Source organism: Tauraco erythrolophus, chromosome 1 (genome assembly GCF_009769465.1).
Source record: "Tauraco erythrolophus isolate bTauEry1 chromosome 1, bTauEry1.pri, whole genome shotgun sequence".
Taxonomy (NCBI): Eukaryota; Metazoa; Chordata; class Aves; order Musophagiformes; family Musophagidae; genus Tauraco; species Tauraco erythrolophus.
This window is the reverse complement of record NC_141465.1, coordinates 42,916,244-42,939,000: the sequence shown is the minus strand read 5'-3', so window position 1 is coordinate 42,939,000 and position 22,757 is coordinate 42,916,244. Positions and strand designations below refer to the sequence as shown.

General features: G+C 35.2%; 1 protein-coding gene across 4 annotated transcripts in view; it reads right to left on the bottom strand.

Moving 5' to 3' along the window:
- Positions 1 to 22,757, bottom strand: part of DMD (dystrophin) — a 1,192,425-nt gene that overhangs the window by 171,113 nt on the left and 998,555 nt on the right. The gene's annotated exons all lie outside the window — the stretch shown is intronic.

Sequence of the window (22,757 nt, the reverse complement as noted above, 5' to 3'; positions counted from 1 at the left end):
TGAAAGAAAAAAGAGCAATGATAACAGTGTTACAGAGCTCACTGAGGCCACGATCTTACCCTGGTTATCTTGAATGTTACAAATAAAAGGTTAGTAATGGGAAGTAAAAAAAAAAAATAAAAAAAAAAATCTTTTTGTTATGAATCCCAAACCAGCCTACATGATTCATATTTCAGAGAAAATAAAATAGTATATCTTGCAAGATGACTTTTAAAAGTAAGCATAAAGGCAGTCTAGCAAATAATTTCAGTAATGTATGTGAAAACCAGAAGCTGCTAGTTAAAAGTTTCTTGATTTTAAAAGCAACAACCTGGTAATGATGTTTCTATGATGCATGTGAATAAATTCAGATAAATTCAGGACAACATGACTCTATCAAAGAGAGGAATCTCTATGCAAATCTTCTACTGTTCCATGTCTATCTTTTCTAAGGAGATATTTATGAATATTTAGCATGATAAAATCTGTCAAAATGTAACAATGAGCCATTTCTAAGAGACGAATTCTGTCAGTTTTAGGAGCACTTTTTATTGCCATATGATGCCTGCATACAAAGGCAGGATAATTTCCTTCCTACCTTAGTCTTGCTTTCTAGCTCCTTTCTCTCAGCACTTTCACTACAGACCACGTGTTCTGCATCTCATTTTATGTCACCAGATAACCTGAAATTATTGTCTAGTAATCATTTCATCAACATGTGATGCAAAAAAGGTCGAAAAAAGCCCATCCATTATCTCAGTGAACCTTAAGAGTAAATAGTACAAAGACATTCATAGACATTAGAATGCCATGAATTGCACTAAAGGTAAACATAACTGAAAAATTGTTCCTCGAATGTCTGTCAAAACCAGACATGATTTCCACTAATTATGTTAAATTACCCCGCAATATAAGGAGTTAGGCTGACTTAAGTGGCACTCATGTACAGTGAATGACTGTAATGATGAATCTGTAAAATACACAGTCTGAAGAGGTGTACAATTTGTAAAGGAAAGCGCAGAAGTGATGCAAGTGTCACCATGTGAGAGAAGAGGCATACAACAAGTTCATGACGTAATAGTTGAATTCTCCATTTCACCAGTTCTACAGCACTGGAACACCACTGACCTTACTGGAGAGAATACGGATTTACAGTGTAGCATAGAGTAAGGTCTGTGATGCAAAGAAAAGGAAAAGACCTTGCGTGTTTGGCTTTATCCCAAGGAGTTATACATGGACTTACCCTGATCAGTTTAGGTAGCAATTGAGTTCAGAGAACAAACAGCGTGTTTTAAAAATAGACATTTACTCTTGTAAGGGAAAGGCCTCAAAGACTGAAGAGATGTATCTACCATTCTATGAACATTTCTCTTGCAAATAATGATATTACTGCTTTTTTCTGTGATCTATTAGATTCAGCGGCCCAAGGTCCTTGGCCATGACTCTGTGGCTTATACTTGGGATGGTCAACTCAGTTCCTCCAGAGTTGCTTGTTTTCCAAGACAAGAGAACACCTCTCAGCTAGTGATACAAATGCCCACGTTGTGTATAAATATAAATATAAATATAAATATAAATATAAATATAAATATAAATATAAATATAAATATAAATATAAATATAAATATAAATATAAATATAAATATAAATATAAATATAAATATAAATATAAATATAAATATACGTATGTGTGTAAATATGTGTAAGTAAATATTATATACAATAATATAAATACAATATACAATAATATAAATAAAATATACAATAATATAAACAAAATAAATATAGTAAATAAATATAATATACAATAGAATCTATATATAATACAATTTTAAATTATATATAATAAATATATCTATATAAAATAAAACCACTGATAGAATAAATGCAAATCAATGGATGCAAAGATCAGTTCCCACACTACAATGCACTGTAATGCAGTTCCTGCACTAAATTAAGTTAATTTTCTATTAATTTGTATGGCAATAGGATCAGGCTTTGACTGAAAACTTCATTGTTTAGGCAAAGCACACAGGCCTAAGCTTATAGACTTGTTCTTAGACATATACTTAGGTATCTGGTCGATTTCAGACAAGTTATTTGGATCTGCAATGTTGACTTGAAAGTACTGGTGTCACTTGAAGATTGACATAAATGATAGGTAAATCACACAGTCATTGTACCTAAATTAAGGTGAAATAGGAGATCCTTCATAACTAGTTTTTTGACTGTAAGTTATTTTATGGAGCAGAAAGGCTAAGGCACAGAAGCAAGTCACAGAAAAGAAATTGAATCATAGAAATACATATAGAAGTAAAAAATAAAACTTATGTTCCGCTTTTCTTCCCAGTTGATGTCTTTATTAATTGCTTTTTCTGCTGCAAGAATACTGATTTTTCCAGCTTTATGCTAATTTTCCAATGTACAAAATACAACAGCTTTTCACTATCTTTAAATTCGATATTCTGTATTCTATTATTACTGTCTGAATTTTTACTAGCATTTTTATCAGACAAATCAAAACATAAGAAACAGCAACAACAAAAAAAAGAATGCTAGTCAATGCACAGCTATCTAATTAATATCGATAAGCTTACAATTAAAAACTGTAGAGAGAAAAGAAAAAATTATCCATAGAAAGATTGAGAATATATTTTTTGATTAAAAAGGTTAGTGACTATAAGGCCGTGTTAAGCAAGAGTTTATCACAGATGACCAGTCCATCAGTCAACATACACGAGTCTAGAGCTAGGTTTTTGTTTCAGAGTCAGTGAAATTCAATGTGAGTTCTTTTTTTTCGACAAGTGTTCCAACAAGTTTAATAAATATAACGATTTCTAAATCTTCTACAGTATTTGTCATTTGCAGAAGCAGAAATTTAGAACTTCTACTGGATTGTGATTTTCACCAGTATGATTGAAATGTTTTACAGAAATATTTATGTTTTTAATAATCAGCTTGTATAGTATAAGACTGATTCATTTTTCTATTTTTTTCCTTCTGCATAAAAAATACTATACATATCACAGGTTTATATCAGAAAAATTTAGATAACTATATTGCTGATAATTTAAAAACAAACATACATGATGAGCAGTGTACCACTACCACTAGGAGATCTATTTGAACCAATTAAATTGCCCAGGATGTAAATGACTTCTCAGTGTGAATAGCAATAGGAGAAACAGCCTCAAATTATCTTCATTATAACTGTCCTTACGCAAGAAAGAATTTCAATGGTATGTGATACTATGGGTGGTAGATTGGATTTTAAATGACCCGTACAGTCTTGTTAGAAAATATTTTAAAATGCCTTGGAAAATTAGCAAGAACTCTAGAAGACACATACCACAGACACCCTAACCAGCCAAATATTAAAAATGTAGAACATACAGCGGCCATAATCAGCCAGATGAAAAGCTCATCTCGCCCAGTCCCTTGTCTGATAGCAGCCAATACAATTGCTTAGGGAAGAAGGTAGTGGAAAGCATCAGCTTCCGTGCTCCTTGCTGTACTCTTCCAGCTCAGCAATTTGAGTCTCAGAGATTCTGGAGCCAGAAGCTGTATTTCTGTGTCAATCAGATCTTGCCAGATTCATCTTCCATGAAATTATCTACTTAATTTTTGAACTAACGCAGGTTTTTACTGTCCAAAATACTCTATGATAAGCTCAGTACTTAGGTTGAAGAACAACCTCTTCCTTTTTTTAAACCTATTGCTTGAAATCACTTGAGACTGTCCCTAATTCTTAGCTTATGAGAGACAGTGATCAACCATTCTTAATGGACTTTGTGCCGTTGCAGATTCTACAAACCCTGCGTCGTATTTTTTCCTTCTTCCATGTTTAAGATACAAAGACTGAGATATATTTGATTAAATGAGGATATCTATGAGGTGTTTACATCTGAGCAAGTCGTCATATGGTCCTTTTATATTAAACAGCTCATCAAAACCAGGAGTTGAACATAACGTAAGGTTTTACTATAGGATGGCACGAATCACATAAGTGTCATTGATTGTATTGAAAGCCAAGGCAACTAGCTTACTAACAGACAGCTGCTCAACACATGTGAAATTACACAAGATAAACTCCACTCCTGCTCCATTTATTCTATCCTTGTATAGGAGTTTTCCATACCTTTTATCTAATCTGCTCTAATCTTTTTTAGATTTGGGATTCAAAACACTGCCTACAATATACATGATATGGGTACATCAGGGTCTTACACCATGGCATCATGATATTTTCTGCTTTCTCAGTAATTCCAAGCATTTCATTTGGCTTTCTGAACAGTCGTGAGTATTGATGTTATGTTTTCAGAAGACTGTCTGTTATGATTCCAAGATCTCTTTCATGAGTGCTAAAGGAATTCTTAAAAGGGCTAAAGGAGAGCTCATTACTGTGCACATAAAGTTGGGATAGTTTTTTCCACATGCTTTGCTTGAGATTTATCCGCACTTGATTTCATCTGCCATCATTTTGCTGTCAGTCAATATTGTGAGGTTTTTCTATAGCTGTTTGTAATCTGTCCTCATCTTAAGTATTTTGAATAGGTTTGTATCATCAACAAGATGTGCCACTGAATTATAAATTTTCCTTACCAGCTCATTTATGTACATGCCGGACAGAGCAAACCTTCTGGAGTACAAACAATCTCCCTTATTGGGAAAACTGACTTCTGCCTTTTGTTTTCCATCCTTTATAGGAAATAATCTGACAATTGGTTATTTATCCATATGAAGACCTTCTCTGTTATCCCACAGGAACTTAGTTTCTTGCTGAAAGACCTTCTTAAAATCCTTTTGGAATATCAAATGGCCTATATTCCCTCATCGATATGCTCATGTTTCCTTCAAGGCACACTAGGAGATGTAGGGCACACCTACTTTTACAAAAGCTATGTTGTCTCTTCTACAGCATATTCTTTCCCTGATTTCCTGGTCTGTAGGTCCACAGGCTTGACTAGATGCACTATTTAAAAACTATCACCACATTTGCTCCTTCCATTCCTCATAAAAACCCCTAATTTGAACAAGAAAGTACTGTTAATAGTTACAGCTATTTTATACTTCCATTAGAACACTTGACCGAAGAGTCATCTGGTTCTGGTGATCTGGCACTCTTAATCATGGCAATTTGTTCTATGTATTTTTACTTCAGATAGCTTGCTTTATTCTTTGATTTAGCCACTCCACCTTTCTAGGTCTTATAAGAGCCCATTATGACTGTATAGATTTGTTTCCAGTGTAGCGTTACCATGCTGTCTTCACATATTTTGCCCTTTTGGCTCCTTTTCAGCGGCTCCCTTTCAGCAGGCTTCCTTGCTTGTGTGTATCTCGTTTCTGAAAACTAAACATTGCTGTATTGGATTTTGGGGGTTGTTTTTTGTCCCTGCAGAGCTGCTGACCTTAGTTCATAACGATCTCTACTATGATAGCAATGTTTTGAACTTGCACTGCTCAATACCAAGCCAAATCTCTTCCTTACCGGTTATAATCTTGGTGTTTCCTAACACTGCATATTTTCTAGTTAGGGCTGGAACTTCAAATCCAAGGCAGTAAAAGTCACCACATAGCCCTCACTTCTTTCCAGAATACCAACTCTGTTAATGAAAATTTGATGATATACTGAAAACCGATTAGTTTTTTTTAAGATGTCTTTCTTTCCACACTTCACATGCCATACTGGTGGTTTTTCTCTTTTCTTTCTTTCTTTTATTAAGCGATCCCTAACAGAAGAGCACTGACTTTCTCTTTGGAAGGCTGCCCAAGAGAGAAGAGAGATAAAATAAAAATGTTTAGGTCTTTAAGTGTAAAGATTCAACAAAGGGAGATGTCTTTTGTCAATGCCATGAAAAGGATTTTGTTTTAGGATTCATAAATCAGTTCCATAAAATCTGATAGGAAATTCATGAATGATTTGAGTGGAACAGTAAATAAATAGTAAACAAGCTTATTTCAATAACAATAGAGATATATACTTTGCTAGCTTCAGGGACTTTCCATCACAAAATTCGTAACTGAAAATTCAGGAAGGAACATTGACTCTACAGCGCACGTTTTCCACTTCTTAACCACTCTCTCCCTCATCTGCATGTGCAACAGCTCGCTAACAAGTCAAACACAGAATTCAGGTATCCAACCAAAATTAAATCAAGTGCCTGTAGAATCTGGCACACTGGATTTAATGGCATAGTGTGACTAAATCCCACTATGCCACTTGGAAAATACACCCTGAAGAGGAATTGTATTCTCAGAACAGTATTTGTTCCTTATGCACAGAGAAAGATTAAAATACAGGCTGGCTTTTATTTATTGTTTGCTACTGTAAAATGTCAGTGGGTCATAAAAATTGCTTTTTACTCTTACTATGTTTATTCCTACTGATCTCAACATCTACCATATATTTTTAGACGTAGTCCAGAACAGACAACTTCAGTGCCTTATTAAGACAATAATACAGCAATTACGCAGCTGTATTGAGAGCAAGAAATCATTGTTGTTTAGCATAAAAGGAAAATAACAGCATGCATGTATGAAGTCATATATTCTTATATACACCCCAGCAGTACAGAGACTGTTTAGCATATGTGTCTTAAAAATGTTATTCAATAAACAGATACCATCTAATAATTACTTATTTGCAATTCTTACACAATTATTCAATCCCAAATTTAAAACAAATAATTGAGCTTTTCAATTATGATTTCAAAGAGTCACTGCTCCTATTGGCTCCTAATTATCTGAGATACTTCTACAGTGAAAAATAGCTTGGGAACAGATTGATTTTTTGTGTTAATTTTGTCCTTCATGCAGCCTTAGCAACACTTGGATTTATGTTTATGAGTTTACAAAAATCTCTGTGTGACCATGTATAAACAATTACGCTGCAACTATAGTGTAGCATTGCTTTCCAACTATATTGTCCTCATCCTGAACACATTAGTAAAGATCAAGACTCATTAATGCTTTCCATACTCAGGGAAGTAGAGACTGAATCTCAGCAGTACGTATACAGTAATATCTTTCTCTTGTTGAAAATAGAAATTAAAGGAGACAAAGTTTATTTTAGCCATGCACTAAATACTTTAAATATGCAACACTAGCTTCTGGAAATGAGTCTCTATCTTTTTGGCTTTGGATGAAATAGGCACAGATGTCTGTCTAAGATGTTAAAGGCAGTTTGGTGTAATCTCTACTTTTTCTTCTCCGATTTTATGGACTGGCAATTATAGCAACACCAGGCTTTGATTTGAACTCTATACAAGTTTGCTTTGAGCACAACATGGGAAATAAAAATTGATCCCAAAGCTAGTTTCTCCCAGAAACAGTAAATACAAGACTTTGGTAGATATTCTTTTTCACTAAAGTTCATTTTTTTGCAAGCCTCAATCCAAGAAATCTAAAACATTTCTTATTATTCTTTTTAAAAGGGAGGGAAAAAAACCCAAATAAAAATAGTAATGATTTGAAAATTATGACAAGTTGTATCTAGTTTTCCAGTAATGATATTCACTATTTAGGCAGTCCACATCTAGACTTTATATAGGGCTAAATCCTATAGCAGCTATATTTAGAAAAGAAATGTTTTGTACTTCCTAATAAACTTTTCAAGACCATGCAGGCTTGGATATCTATGAAAACTGAAGGCCAGAACACAAATACTTACTATTACTAAATGCGCAAGATTTTCTACATATTTTTTGTATGTCTATTTGTGGAAAACATTGCAAAGTCATGCACTACAGAAATGTTTTCACTTTCACAAAACTCTAAACAATCCTGTAAAATATGTTGTCGAAATGGAAAAAAAAAACCCAAACAAACCAAACCTCTAAATAGCAAAGACTAATGAGTAATTAGCAAATTGGTTTGTCTTCAATCTCCTATTTTTCCGGTGGGTAATGTGGCTTTATTGTATTGATGACTTTGTAGATAGGTTATAGCCTGAGAAGATTTTTCAATTATTACAGCATGTCATTTCATTTGAACATAGTAGTAACTTTAATTATGTCTAAAAGGAAATCACAAATCAAGTATCCGATCCAGAATTCCTAAATATAGAGTTAAACATTACTATTGCAGAAACACAGAATCACAGACTGAGTGAAGCTGGAAGGCACCTCTTGAGACCACCTAGTCCAGCTCCCCTGCTGAGAGCAGGCCAATGAGGAGCAGGTTGCCCAGAATCATGTCTGGTCAGTCTTTGAATATCTCCAAGGATGGAGACTCCACCACCTCTCTGGGCAACCTGTACCTGTGTTTGACCACCCATAGGTGTCTTTTTGTATTCAGATAGGATTTCATGATTTTTAATTTGTGCCCATTGCCTCTTGTTCTGTCGATGGACAGTACTGAGAAGAGTCTGGCTTCCTTTTCTTCATTTCCTCGCATCAGGTATTTGTACATATTGATAACGTCCTGAGCCACCTTTTCTCAAGACTGAGTGGTCTCAGCTATCTCAGCCTCTCCTCACAGGAAAGATGTTTCAGTCCTGTAACCATATTTGTGGCCCCATGCTGGACTTGTTCCAGTTAAGTCAACATCTCTCTTGCATTGGGGATCCCAGAACTGGACCCAGCACTCCAGATGTGGCCTCACCAGGGCTGAGCAGAGAGGAGGGATCATCTTCCTCAACCTGCTGGCAATGAACTGCCAAATGCAGTCCAGGATGCTGTTGGCCATATTTGCCATGAAGGTGTATTTCTGGCTTATGGTCAGCTTTTTGTCTACCAGGACACAAAGGCTCTTCTGTGCAGAGCTGCTCTCTGGCCAATTGGCCTCCAGTGTGTACTGTTGCCTGGGGTTATTTCTCCCAGGACATAGGACTTGACATTTCTCCTCGTTGAACTTAACGAGATTCCTCTCAGTGTAATTCTCCATGCTGTCAAGGTCCTTCTTAATGGCAGCACAACCATCTGCGTATTGGCTGTTCCTCCCACTTTTGTATCATCTGTGAATTTAATAAAGGTGCGCTCTGTCCTAGGGTCCAGTTTGTTAATGCAGCTATTAAATGATATTAACCCAGTATTATCCACTGTAATACTCCACTAGTGACTTGCCTCCAATGGAACTTTCTTGTCCTTCATGTGCTTGGAGATGGTTCCAAGGATTAGCTGCTCCATCACCTTCTTGGGGATTGAGGTGGTGCTAGTTGACCTGTAGTTCCCCGAGTCCTCCTTCCTGCCCTTTTTGAAGATGATAGGGACATTTGCTCTCTTCCAGGATTCAAGAATCTCTCCTAGTTGCCATGATCTTTCCAACAGAATTGAGGGTGGCCTCACAATAATGTCTGCCAATTCCTTCAGCACTCATGGCTGCATTCCATAGGGATTTATATATGTCCAGAATTATCAGCATGAAAAGTCCATCCTCTTCTATGTTCCACTACGGATGTTTCTGACAATTAATATGAAGCAGATTTCAAGAAAAGGCCAACTGTTCCTACAAAGAAAATCTGTTTTCCTGGTTTGTGAGTGGCACTTATACAAGGCAGTGGCCTCATGCCAGCCTGGTGATTTCCTGAAGAATTCCCTCCTACAAGAATTTCTTGTTAACTCGGATCTATGTTAAACCCCAATTCTCATAGCCAGTGAAAGAGACAGAAAAGGACATCTGGCACCATGATGAAAATATGACATGGCTCAGGGAGAAAAGCTCTCCTGTGTCAGATGAGTTTGTTTGGGGGGCGTTTTTAGACCAGCAGCAGCTGCAGAAAAAACAGAGTAGGATCCATTTGCGCAGCAAGGCGAGCGGCCATCCTACACCTGGGCCACAGCAGGTTCCTAGAGCTGACATTTCTCTACCTCAGCTCCCTTAGTGTCCAAGTGGAGAAGTATTCATGGGCCAGAGCATATCTTCAGGTTTTATATTTAAAACTGTACAAAGTGGAACAAATTGACACATTCTACCCAGGGCATTTTAACAGTCTCTATATTTTTCATTCAAAATGAGTCTATTTCTTCTCTGATGGGTTTAGCGTATTCTGATTCAAACTTCAGTGAAACCTAGGATTGTCAGCTGCTAGCTCAATATGCTACACTTAGCTTCCTTTTAAATTCACACTGTATTTTTATTTGATTCTAGAGTTTGTGGGGACAGGCAGTGTTGAAACAAAACGGATTTTAGTCTATTTGATTTTCCATCCTATATTTTTTTATCAACTCAGAAATGGCCAAGCAAGAATGCACTAGAGTAGAATATAAATCCTCTTCTGGGATAAAAACAGTTCAAATAGAAGACATCAGGGGAGAAAGAAAATCTAATGCCCTTTAAGTCCTATCCTATTCTGAACTGTGTATTTTTGAATCTGATAAAACATCACATTTTTCAAAAATTATGTCCTACTATTTGGAAAACTAACTCGGTATTTCCTTAAAAATAAGGATATTATAATTTGAATAGTACAAATGAAAAATGAATGAATGCAAGTATTAATTTTGTTATTTTCTGAACTTTCAAGAGAAAAAAGCTACAATTTGTAGCAATGTTATATATAGAAAAAAAGTATTTCGTTATTAAGATGTCCAATTTAATAAACAGAAGCCCACTAATAAAGACACGTGTATCCTGAAATACGTATCACTTTCTTACTATGAATTCTTGTTTATTTTTTTTTAAATCAACAGCTTATATGAAGTTTTATGATCCCTGAACAAATATAATCTATGCTACTACCTTGCCATTTATTCTGAAATTGTGTTCTCCTCCATGGAAGGGGGAAAGAAAATGAGCAAATTTAGCTTGTAATTCACTTTGCTAGAACAACTATAACCATGACATGGCAAAGCCCATCACTGGTAAAGTGTTCATCAACAGTTTTGCATCAATTTTGCCACATAATCAAAATTAGTTACTCAGTTACTTTGGAACAAAGAAGCCAATCTGGCAATCAAGAGATGAAGTGCCTAGGAACTGTAAGTAATTTGAAGCATTTCAAAGTGTAACCTGAAAGTCTAGCACACATTACATGAAGGACACGGGAAAAATAAAGGAATTTTTATAACGGAAAGTTTTCTTTTAGTATGGTTTCATTCAGCATTATTAAAGCGAAAAGCACTTGAAAAGATATATATGCTCAGGACACGGAGCCTCAGCCAAATCTGTTTTTAAACTATTACTAACACATTACCCATTTCTATCAGTTAACTAGTGAACAATATATATTAGATAAACATAAAAGGTTTAATAAGGCACATTCCTTATCAAAAACTCTTTCATGTAATAGAGACTCACAGGAATTCTCCTTGCCCCTAGAAAATAGTTGCTACAAAGTAATCTCTATCAAAGTAAGACAGCATGTTATTTTAAAGGCACATGTAATATTTCACTGACAAAAGAAGCAAGCAGTTTAAATCAGAAAGATTGCAACAACTGTATCATGATATTACAAAACACCTCAAGCTTCCAGACGTCAGCAGGCAGACCCTATAGCACCGGAGGAAAAATACGGATTCCTTGCACGGCCATACAAAAGCATGGTTCAGACACTACTAAGATGCAGATTGTATTCTGACACTCAACAAACATTAAAACAATTCAGACAAGAAGCTTCAAAAACGCCTCCTATCTTTTCTAACAATTCAGACAAGAAGCTTCAAAAATGCCTCCTATCTTTTCTAACACAAAGTGTATATAGATCTTTATTTTAATTTTAAAATAAATTTTATTTTCTCCTCTCCCCAACATGAGGGGAGACCATGTTGACTTACAATACACCAACATGTCTTTAAATTTACCATGTCAATATTTCATAATGTTTAGCCTCATAAAGTTGATAATTACTACCTCTAGCAAGGGAAATTAAGTTTTTCATAGAGCTTAAAGTCAAAGGGAGTTATTACAGTCCATTCAGTCCCTAACCTCCAGAAGACTGCAGGTCAGATGGACTGTTCAAATGTTTTGCTGAAAGCTATGTTCTCCAGTTCTTGAATTAATGTTGTAATTTCCATCTTCACCATTTCACCACCATTGTATGATGTGTGGGGAGTGGAGGTGGGTGAAATCCCAAGTCAAAATCTTGAGATGGAAATTCCTAGACTTCTTATGTCTAAACCCAACATCCTTCAACATTGCCAGACAAGGGAATTAATTTCTAACTTAGATTTTAGTAGAACATAAAAGAGAACAATTTATCTTTTAAGCTAATTTAGGAAGAAAGAATAATAAAATAAAATGCTGAAAAGGAGACAGTTAAATACAACTTGAAAAATGAAACAGATCTAGGGTTTTTATAGCAGCATCAGACACAGGCTGGGTGCCCACCTTCCCAGGCATTCAGGCTGAAACCCTTCAAGGCGGCAGGTTGCTCTGCCAGGTCTTGAGGGAGAGCAGGCTGCAGCTCTGGGAAATGAGTAGCTGTGGCTCCTGCTGAAAGCAATGAAAACTGTCATTCTTAATCCTCTGGATAATCGAACCCTTCTAAAATAAAACAATTTGCAGGTAAAAGCTAAAGAGAATTAAAATAATTTGAGTGGCATTACTGTCTGAACAAATTAGTTTCACTGACTCAATTGCCCTATTTGTAAACTGGGGATAATACTACTTCTGTTGCACTCTCAGAAAGAAGCTGAGAAGATTAACTCATACTATGTGGAATATGAGAAGCACTATAAAAGTGCCAAGTAGCAATTATAAGGTTTTATTATGGGTTAACCTTGGACAAAAAAATGAAATAAAACTCTATTAGGCTTTAACTATATAAAGATTAAAATGAGAAAAGTATAGCACAATGGGTCACTGATAAACATCCCAGGCAATTTAAGATCCATTGCACTCCCTGCTTCAAGCAGTCCCCAAATAATTACTGTGTACCAGCATATGAGCTTGATAAATTGATTTCGTTTTGCTTATTGATTTGCTCATGTCATAGTAACATTATCATTACAGAATCTGCACAGTTGATGGTTACAACACCAAAATACATTTCCAGGAATAGGAGAGTCAACGTTTTAAGAGAAGATTTCATTAAAAACATAATAATGGCAGACTTCATTGAAAAAATTGCCTCCTCACAGAAAGTAGACAACATTAAAATTCATTTCTAGCACTCCTTCTCCCTTTTCCCTCCTCTTGTGTCTCACTGAACATACACGTCTCCGGTTTTACATTCACTGCTGGTATGTCCTTTTGCTTTACGTAGAAATGTTTCAATTGCAGACTATATATAGCAGATCAGATTTCTGTTATAAATAGTTCTTTGATATACTTTTTCTCCCTTTAGCCACCCACCTCTGAGCCACACTCACTTAGGAAAGCCTGAATAAAATGGTCCCATAGTAAAAAGAAAAGTGTTATTTGCATTGTATTTCTTTCTTTTCCCCTTAGATAAATATTTACATTTCCAGGTTATTAGAGAAAGAAGGCTTTTCAACAGAATCACAACAGTTCAAGAGCACATTTGATTTAATGTTATGTCTGGGAATGTTTATACTTGATCATCAGACTGGTATCTATATGTGTTGTGTTTATATGGCAAACTTAAAACAAAACACAAAGCCATGTTAAATGTCAAAGTCTCTGCAACAGTTGTGCCACTTAGGTACTTAAACATTAGTGTTTAATTCTCCTTCTGAAAGCTCAAGTCTCATTCTTAGTTCTGACGAACCGATAAAGCACAATCTCTTAAAAATGTTCTGGTCTGACCTCAATTCTGAACTTCAGAGGCATAAAATGACAGACAAGTCTTTATACATGTATTAGTCAGTTCTCTCAGCAGGCTATCAGAAACCGAGATCAGAGATTACCAATACTTAAAAAGCCAAATTCTGCCTGCAGATGTGCATGTTGACCTCCTACTGAAATCAGCAGGGTGATTTTATACAAGGGAAAATTTGTCTCTAAATGAAATCTGTTGATCTAATAATAGCATGTTCTACCAAACTAGGTTGGAGGTAGAAAAGATTTCCACTTCTTACTTGTCACCTTTTTTAATTCTTTAGAGTTCAGAAATTTTTCTGCACTTACTGTCAGGGAGAGGTTAAGAGTATTACTCAGCCCAAAGGTCCTCAATCAAAGAGAAAATAGCTAATCTGTTCCATTATTAATTGTGTTAATACAATTAGCAGAAATCTGGTGCAAATCAGGTGAAATCTGGTGCAGCTCTTTCCCAGGTGCTGTCTCCTTAGCAAAATGGTCTGCAATAGGCCATTTCTCACACTAACTGTTGTGAGTCCCAAAAGATTTAGTTAAAGAATACTGATTTTTTGCTTGTTCTTTGTTAGCAGAGACAAAGAACTTTGTTTCTGTATCTCAATTATACTACTATTTCCCAATAAGTAGTATGGTCAAGGGTAGTCTTATTTTTAAAAGACTACTCCAAGATTTCACTTCTCTGCCTGCTCATCATTTTCTTATGATCCCTAGGTAGAAAAGATTTTGTACTGTCCCTTTAAAATAGGCAGGATGGTATAGACTATGGAATCTAGTCTCCATAAAACATTCACTATAACTAAAGTGGTAGCATCTAAATATGAGATCAGAGATGCATAGCTTATTGCAAAAGGATTCAGCACAAGGAATGATGGTTTGCTTCAGATATTTAAAATGGTCTTAGATATGGGCTATTGCCATAGTTACTGCCATAACAAACTCCTCAATACTATGTGACTGATTACATAGCAACAACATAAGGCAGAGATTTTTAGATTAAATTTGTATCAGTTGTAAATACATGACTTAAGTATCAAATAACCACTTGTGATTATATTTCTTTTTATGTGAGAAAATAAATTAATTTATAAGCTGTTAAAATGAGATTGAGAGACCACAGGACACAACTGAGTAGCTTTCATCTCCTGCAAGCTAAGAAGCATAGCAGAACTAACTTCAGCTGGTACAACTGTGTGATGAAGCACTCCATGGTTTTTAACCCAATTTCATATTTAAAACAACGCTACTAAATTCTTTGCTGTCTAAAACTACATTTAAAAAAAAAGGTAAAAACAATATACCAGGCTGTACAACCAATTAGGTAAGGCAGTTAGGTGAAGTGTCTTTGATGTTTTACAACATCCCGAAAGTCGAACCGTTAACAAATTCAACAAACTTCAGCTATTGCTTTCATCATAGCAAATTCCACAATGTTTTAAATTTACAAAAATATTCTGTATAATAAGGACATCTGTAGGATCTCAAAGTGTTCCAGTGAATTTAAATAAGATTTTGATTTATTTAAAAATAAAATTTATTATGTTCTGGTATACTCTACTGATGCTATAGCTTACATTAGCATTAAAACAGTCACTAAAGAGTTTTTGCCATTTTGTAAATTCTGTTTTTATTGACTGTATTTATATTCAAAACATTAAAGTTTTCTAGAATGCCATTAGATCATCCCCTCCTTTCATAGTATCTTACTTAGGACATAGTCTACACATATTTCACACCTACAAAAACTGTTTATAGAGGTCATCTCTAATTGTCTCAGGGGTGATTTCTTTGAGTTTTGAAAAGATGCCAAATGAATTAGAAGGAAATGGCTGTTCTGTATAAATCAGTTTCTAAAAATCAGTCCTGCACAGAACTTACTAAGAGACTTACTAAAGGAAATAGGACAATTTAATTCAGATTGATTACAGACTGGTGGTGACAGCTAGCTTCAAATTAAATTGAAAAAATGTATATGCATTTCAAAGTAGTCCAAGAAGATATCATAAATAATTATTGCATGATTCTATTGCAGAATGACATATATATGAAATGTTAAACTTGAGAAGCATTTGCAACAGTATTATTTCAGTTGTAGTCAGAAGAAAATATTAACACTTCCATTTCCTACACTTCAGGCAAATAGTTTCCTATTCAGCTGTCAACCAATGGACCCTGTCATCTTTTAGTTGTACAAACAATTTAAAAATACTGAATCTTAGTTCATATTCTAAAATTCTGTATATAGAATGCTTTAGTATTTTGGATTTTTTAAAAATCTAAGAATAATAGGGAGTGTAGCTATAGTAGGGAGTAATGCTTGTAATCTGTCAAAATACATCATAGTCTATGAGTAATGAAACTGCTGAAACAATACTTTATAGCCACTTGCTTCTGCAGATCTGCCTGCTGCATACTCTGCAGAAAGAAAAGTAGAAACTTTCTCCTCAAATTTATGTAAGCAGTGAAACCAATCAGTGTTGCACATAAAAATCCAAAAGGGATTACACATGATAGAAATCTGAAGGTTGAGCTTGAAATAATGCAGAAAGATATCTAGGCAATATGAAAAAACTACGTGGTATCGTGGAACAAAAATAAGTTTGTTCAGAATGTCAGGCAAGTTAATTTACTTCAAATAGCAGTAATTTGCTGTTCATATATATTTAGACCTCCATATGAAAAATAAATATTGTCTTTTGTTGTTGTGTTGTTTTTTTTAAGGAACATAGAGACTATCAGTAAAGTGGAATTAAAAAGATCTCAAAAGTCACTGTATGTATAATGTCATTTTACTTTACAGACTGGACTGCCTGAGCTCCACTATCTTAATGCATAGCTTAATTTTATGATAGCAAAAAATTAACAGGAACATGGGCATCACCTTAAAATTTGACCACACTTTACTTTAACGTGGATCTAGTACTGTGATTTATATCTAGCTGTTTGGAAGTTCTGGTTATTCAATACATCTTCTAGGTAATAATTTCTTGCATAGTTTCCATGGCTCTATTTCAAGCTGATCTCTTCATGTCTAGTACACATCCTCTTTGCTAGGATGGGACGAATGTGGACTACTATCTTGATTTAGGTGTCATTCACTAATTCTCTTGTCTGTGACCCCTACTAATTCCTTACAAAAAACATTCTTTCTTCAGGCAGGATAGAAAATTATCAACTACTTAAGCATTTTAAATAATTTTGAAAGAATTTGATTTTTTTTTTCTATGAATGAGAAAACAAATCAGAAATTCAGTAACTTGCTTTGCTCTCAGATTCTTCATTGCAGGCAGCTGTCAGCACAGTTCCCTCATAATAACATTGTAAGAGTCTACTTTTGTAAAATACCTCTTTTCAGCACAGCAGTAGCTGAACAGTGCCAAAAAGAAGTACAGAAGAATATATAAGGCTTTCCCCTCCCCCCCCCTCTTTTATTGAACTGCCTATGATCATTCATTGTCTGGTAATTGAGGTTGCTGTTTTAGTATTAGAGTGTTTTTTTAATAATATGGTGCTTTAACCTTGCCAAATCTATTTCTTTCCTTTCTATGGCCTCATAGGAACACAACTGAAATTTAGCTAATTATCTTAAGGGGTTATCTTACTTTCTATCTCATTTAGAGAAGAGATGACTGGGGACAAAAGGATTGAGTGCATATAGAAAGTAATTTTGGAGTAGATGATGAGCAGATCAGTTCATTTCTGATCTGTGCATAATTGCAAACTCTGTTCAGTTTCCAAAACAGAAAGATGTTTCACGTTGACACTTTCCAGTGAACATTTGTCCTAACATACAATTGGCTACAACTGTCAATTATGCTGAAGAAAGTCTGAAATAAACAGCGTATAATTCAGGCATGACATCTCAGAAAAAAAGGATTACTTTTGCAGCACTCGTGAATTTCTCATTGCCTTTAGTTTCACAATTTTTTAGAAAAGAATTAGTCGAAATTGTGTTAAAACTGTAAATAGGCTGTGAAAAAAAAGAATTTAAAAGAATAGATACAGCCTTTGTGAATACACTTGTTACATTAATACATATTAAATCCATAATCTATATGAAAATTTCGTAGTCTTCCCATGTAACTGCTTTATTTGTAACTGTAAAGTGAATCTGCAAGAACAATAATCAGTTCTTAAGAAGTACAACAAAGACTTTCGTAAAAACTGCTCACAGGAAAATGCAAGATGTCACTAAATCTGTTCTGCTTTTTACAGTTAAAAATCATCATATTGAGTCAAGGTGCCCTTTTTATGTGACAATGAAGGAGAACAAATCATTCTATAACAGAATGGAGTTAATTGAAAATAGAGCTACACAGTTCAGCTTTTATTTCGCAGGTGTTCTTGAGATACGCGCTTCTGTTTTGAACTAGAGAAACCATGGACACTACCACCTGTTCTTGATTATTTTTTCATTTTATTTTACAGTGGTTAAAAAAAAATTATCAGAAAGCAGTTATATCCCCCAGAGAGTCTAGAGGCTCTGCTGTTCCCATACAGTGCTGTCTATGACAGAAAACTGAAGTAGTTAAACGCCACTAGTGATATGGTAGAATATCACTGGCATAAGAAAGTGCTTTGCATTGTGCTCTCATAAGTACATCGGTGTCCTGGTTTTAGCTGGGACAGAGTTAGCTCTTCTTTTTAGCAGCTAGAAGAGCTCCGTGTTTTGGTTTTACCCAGAGGCTCGCTCTGAGAAGAATGTTGATAGCAAGCTGATGTTTGTAGTTGGCACTGAGGTCTCAAGGACTTTTCAGCTGCCGTGTTCTTGCCAGTGTGCAGGAGCACAACAGGATAAGGGGGGAGCATAGTTGGGACAAGGGGTCCAAGACTCTCCTTACGATTTGTACTTGGACTTAAGATTGAGGGCCAAATTGGCCAATCAGTATTCCATATCATGCAGCATCATGCCCAGTATAAAGGTGAGGGACAGCCGGACAGAAGGGCTTTTGCGCTTTGGCTCTTTCGCCGCTTCTGCTCTTTCGCGCTTGCTGCACTTTTGCTCTGTTGCCTTTTTCCCCCCTCTCTCTTCCAGTACTCCCACTCTCGGAGTACTCTCTCTCCCCCTCTCTATTTCGGGGCCTCGCATTCATCCAGGATTGCAGCTTCAGGAAGAGACGGGCTTTGTATATGAGGGTGTGGTGAGCATCTACACTGTGTATTAAATCATCTGTATTAAATTATTCTTATCTCAACCCACGGGTATCCCTTTTATCCTTTAATTCTCTCCCTCATCTCTGGGGCTGGGGGAGGGTGAGTGAACGACTGTGGGGAGAGCGGTTTGGTTGCTGGAGCAGCCTAACCCACAACAATCGGAGTAGCTGAACTTTTAGTAACAAATAAATCGCTGCGTTAAAATGACATTGCCTTCTCAGACACAAAATTCTATACACGACATCCCAAAATAGTGTCCTCTCATTTAAAAAATAATATTTTAGATTTTAAAAGTATCAAAATCCAAAAATTCTTAAGGGTACTTCTCTGAATACTCAACATCATTCATTCCTACTAGTATTTCTCAACAGATGTCTACAGACAGACAGACAACAACACACAGAGAAAGTATCAGAATGACATGTAAGGCTTTTTGCACAATAGCGGCATAATTATCATCAACATTTGGGTTGGTATGGAGCAAAGAAGGGTTTTTCGGGGAGAAAGAGAGGATAGGTGGCTCCGCTGCCAGTTCCTGGAATGGATCTTTGAATAAAACCCAAATGGGTGAGGCAGGTTTGATTATATATCAATTGCATAACAGGAAAAGCTTAATGTAGGAACTGACTGGTGGTCTCAAGTGATCCTAAGTATTCCAGGCATTCTGATGAAAAGGGGAAAATTTAGTTAGTGATTGCAAGAAGAAAGCATCTGTTGAATTTGCTGCAGAAAGAAGCAGAAATCCCAGGTTATGTCTAAAACATGATCTGAGCTACAATCCAAATAATCAGCCAATGGATATTAGGAGACATTTAATAGATTTATTAGGGCTTGAACTGAATTTAAGACAGTTAAGTGATAGTTTGGATTTTAATGGACAGAAAGGTATGCTTGGAGGAGAGAGAGAGAGGGAAAGAATGTGTGTAATTAAGAAAGTAAGTTATATTTCAGTCAGCAGGTAAGATTACTTATGAGAAGAAAAAAGGCAGAAAAACTAGGACAGCAGAGAAGTCTGAAGAATATTTTGTTTTTATCTCTTGTCCTCAGAATCAGAGATGAATACCAATTAGTAAATTAATACAGATCAAGGATCTGTAATAGTAAATCATTAATACTGATCAAGAATCAGTTATTTTGTGCGAGTTCAGCATTATGTCATGACCTTAAGAGCTCCAGCAACTATAACTAAAGAGAACAGTGACAAATGGCACCGGGTAAACTCATTCCCTAGGAAGTTATTCATCAGCTTAGGTTTGGGAAGGCTACTGTGATCCTGATTAGGAGAAGGATTTGCCAGAATGCAATTAATGGGACCAATATTTCGAAGATCTGCCCAGAAGGTGGCTTGGGGTGCTTAGATGTATAGAGAGTAATAGATACCCTGTTTCACACTGTAATATCATCAGCCATCACCAGAGAAAGGATGGGAGAAGTATTATATATAAATTTGATGATGTTTGGCTGAAAATATAATTTATGAAGAAATATCTTTATCATTTACTAATAACATTTAACTGAAGGCTATATAACTTGTGTCTTCTTCAACAGCCTTACTTTTTAATTGAAACATTTGCAAATGAGAAGTATTTAACCTTTAAGTGAATTAATCACTAAGAGGAGCAAGAAGAAAACAGTAGTAACCAGGCATGTGTTAAACCAGCTTATAGAGGCCAAATAACAGATATCAAAGGCATCTAAAATCTGCAGAGTTGAGTTAAATGTCACAGTGATTCCCTCAATCTTGAATATTAAAAGGTAAGTTTTAAAGTTGCACAGCAGGAATTACAAAACATGTTTTAACTCATTTTCCATTCTTATATGTATACGGCATTTTGGGGGATTACTGCAGTTTTGGAGCCAAGGACTGGGCCTGTAGACTGGAAGAAGTAATTAGCATGTAGAAAGAACCAATTCAGTGCTAAGCAAGTTGAAGCATTCTTCTCCTTCCCTCCACTTTAGACTAGGAATGATGTTATTCATTTCTGCAGCACACACAAAGTGGACACTCCTGTTCACCTGGCTAATGCTTTGAGTCAATTCTACATACTCTTTTTTGAAAATGTTCCCATATTAGCTTTCTTAATCTTATTAAGACTTTCAGGCATTAGACTAGAAATTCTTTTAGTAAATAATTTCCTCTCAAAGCAACAGTTTCGTTTACAAGTAACTATGAATCTAATACTGTTATTGAAAGTTTAAGTAGTCATTAAAGCCTTATGAAGAAAATAAGCATGCGTTACATTTTGTAGAAAGGCCTAGATTAACTTTAATTCCTTGTAGAAAAGTGGCCAAAATATATTCTTTCTCTTATATCTTTGATAGCTGTGGAAATGAAGTCCCCCAAAAATGGATTTTCAATTGTTTGTGCTTCATTTAAACAAAATAAAGGGCAGGGGGTGGGGGTGGGGGGGAAGAAAAAATGACTAAATTTGTTCATTATTACTGAGATAGTAATAATGGTTACGTCTAAACTTATCTAGACAGAGAGTAAACCAGTTGTGAACTTAACTATTCAACAAATACATTCAACATAAAAATAGGCTTACATCACATCTTATTGCTCCCGTCACGGATAACATATTTACATGAAACCTTCTTTTCTAGGTTTTGAAAAATTATACCCAGCAATTATAGCTAAGGTTGTGAGTATATTCTAAATATTTGTACACTTTAGGTAGATATGCTAAGGATATAAAGGATCAAGATCAAAGTTTCTATAGTCTAGTCAGTTTCTATGCAGCAAATGCAAACTTGAAAACTTTTCATGTATTTACATGCTCTGTTTTAAGGTTATATAAATTATTGGTTGATTTACAAGTTTTCTAAAACAGATTTCACTCTAAGGAAATATATGTATGTCATAAGTATGAATAAATGAGGTAAAACCTAAAAACATGCAGTTTTTAAAATTGCAGACACAATTGTAGCTTTCTTGGCAGTTATTAATTTCACAAACATGCTTACATTGCTTAGTTAATACATGCATTTGTCTTCAGTATCTATGTTGGAATTACATTTCCTTAGAGTAATACATGCACTCTAGATAGCACATTTTCAGCAATTATTGTACTACTCAGTTAATATTATTCAGCTTTTGGCTTATTGTGTTCTTATATTACCCAAGCTAATTATGAACACATAGAAGGTGTTGAAAGAACAATATCATCATGTGTGTACAAAAGAGATAAAAATCAGGGGGTAGGTGGTAGCATCTAATTATAAATCTTGAAACAGAAGTCTTGGTTTCTGTCTGGCCCTAATATTGACACTTCAGAAAAAATAAACAGACACCTACAGATTGATAGCACCTCTGGATTTTCATGAGTGTTTAGATTTCTATTCTGTCATGGCTCTTACAAGAATTTCATTATGTCCTCTAAGACAGATTTTCCTTTTTTTTTTTTTTTTTTTTTTTTAAAAAAAAAAAAACAAACACACAAGCCAAAAGGGTATACAGTACTATAATTATGAAGTCAACATTTATGGTCACAGCTTTAGAATTAAGTATCTCGATTTGTTTTCCAGTAGTATCAGGATTCAGGTTTTTTGTTGTTGTTCAGAATATCTTCTTCAAAATCACAAAAAAATCCATGGCTATAATAGAAGACACTTTCTGAGAATTTATAAATAGATCTCTTCTGTTCATTTATGAATTTAAATTAAGATAAACAAATTTTGCAGCTAACTGTTCATCAGCTACCAAGCATTTCATTTGTCTTGTAAAGTACACAGGACACTCATTAAATTTCTGTATTTTTATTATTTTTTTTAATAAACTACATGTGACTTAAAGGTATTTTTTCTTGCCATTAGTAATGTTATTTCCTCTTATGTAGGCCCTAGTGTTCTACTAGAGAAAATAACAGTCAGCTCAGGTGTCTTACAAAACGACAGATGATTCCCATTTATGTGAATGGAACAGAACTTTTGTTCTTTTCAAAATGGCAACTGCCTCTATTGTGCTCTAGCTGAAG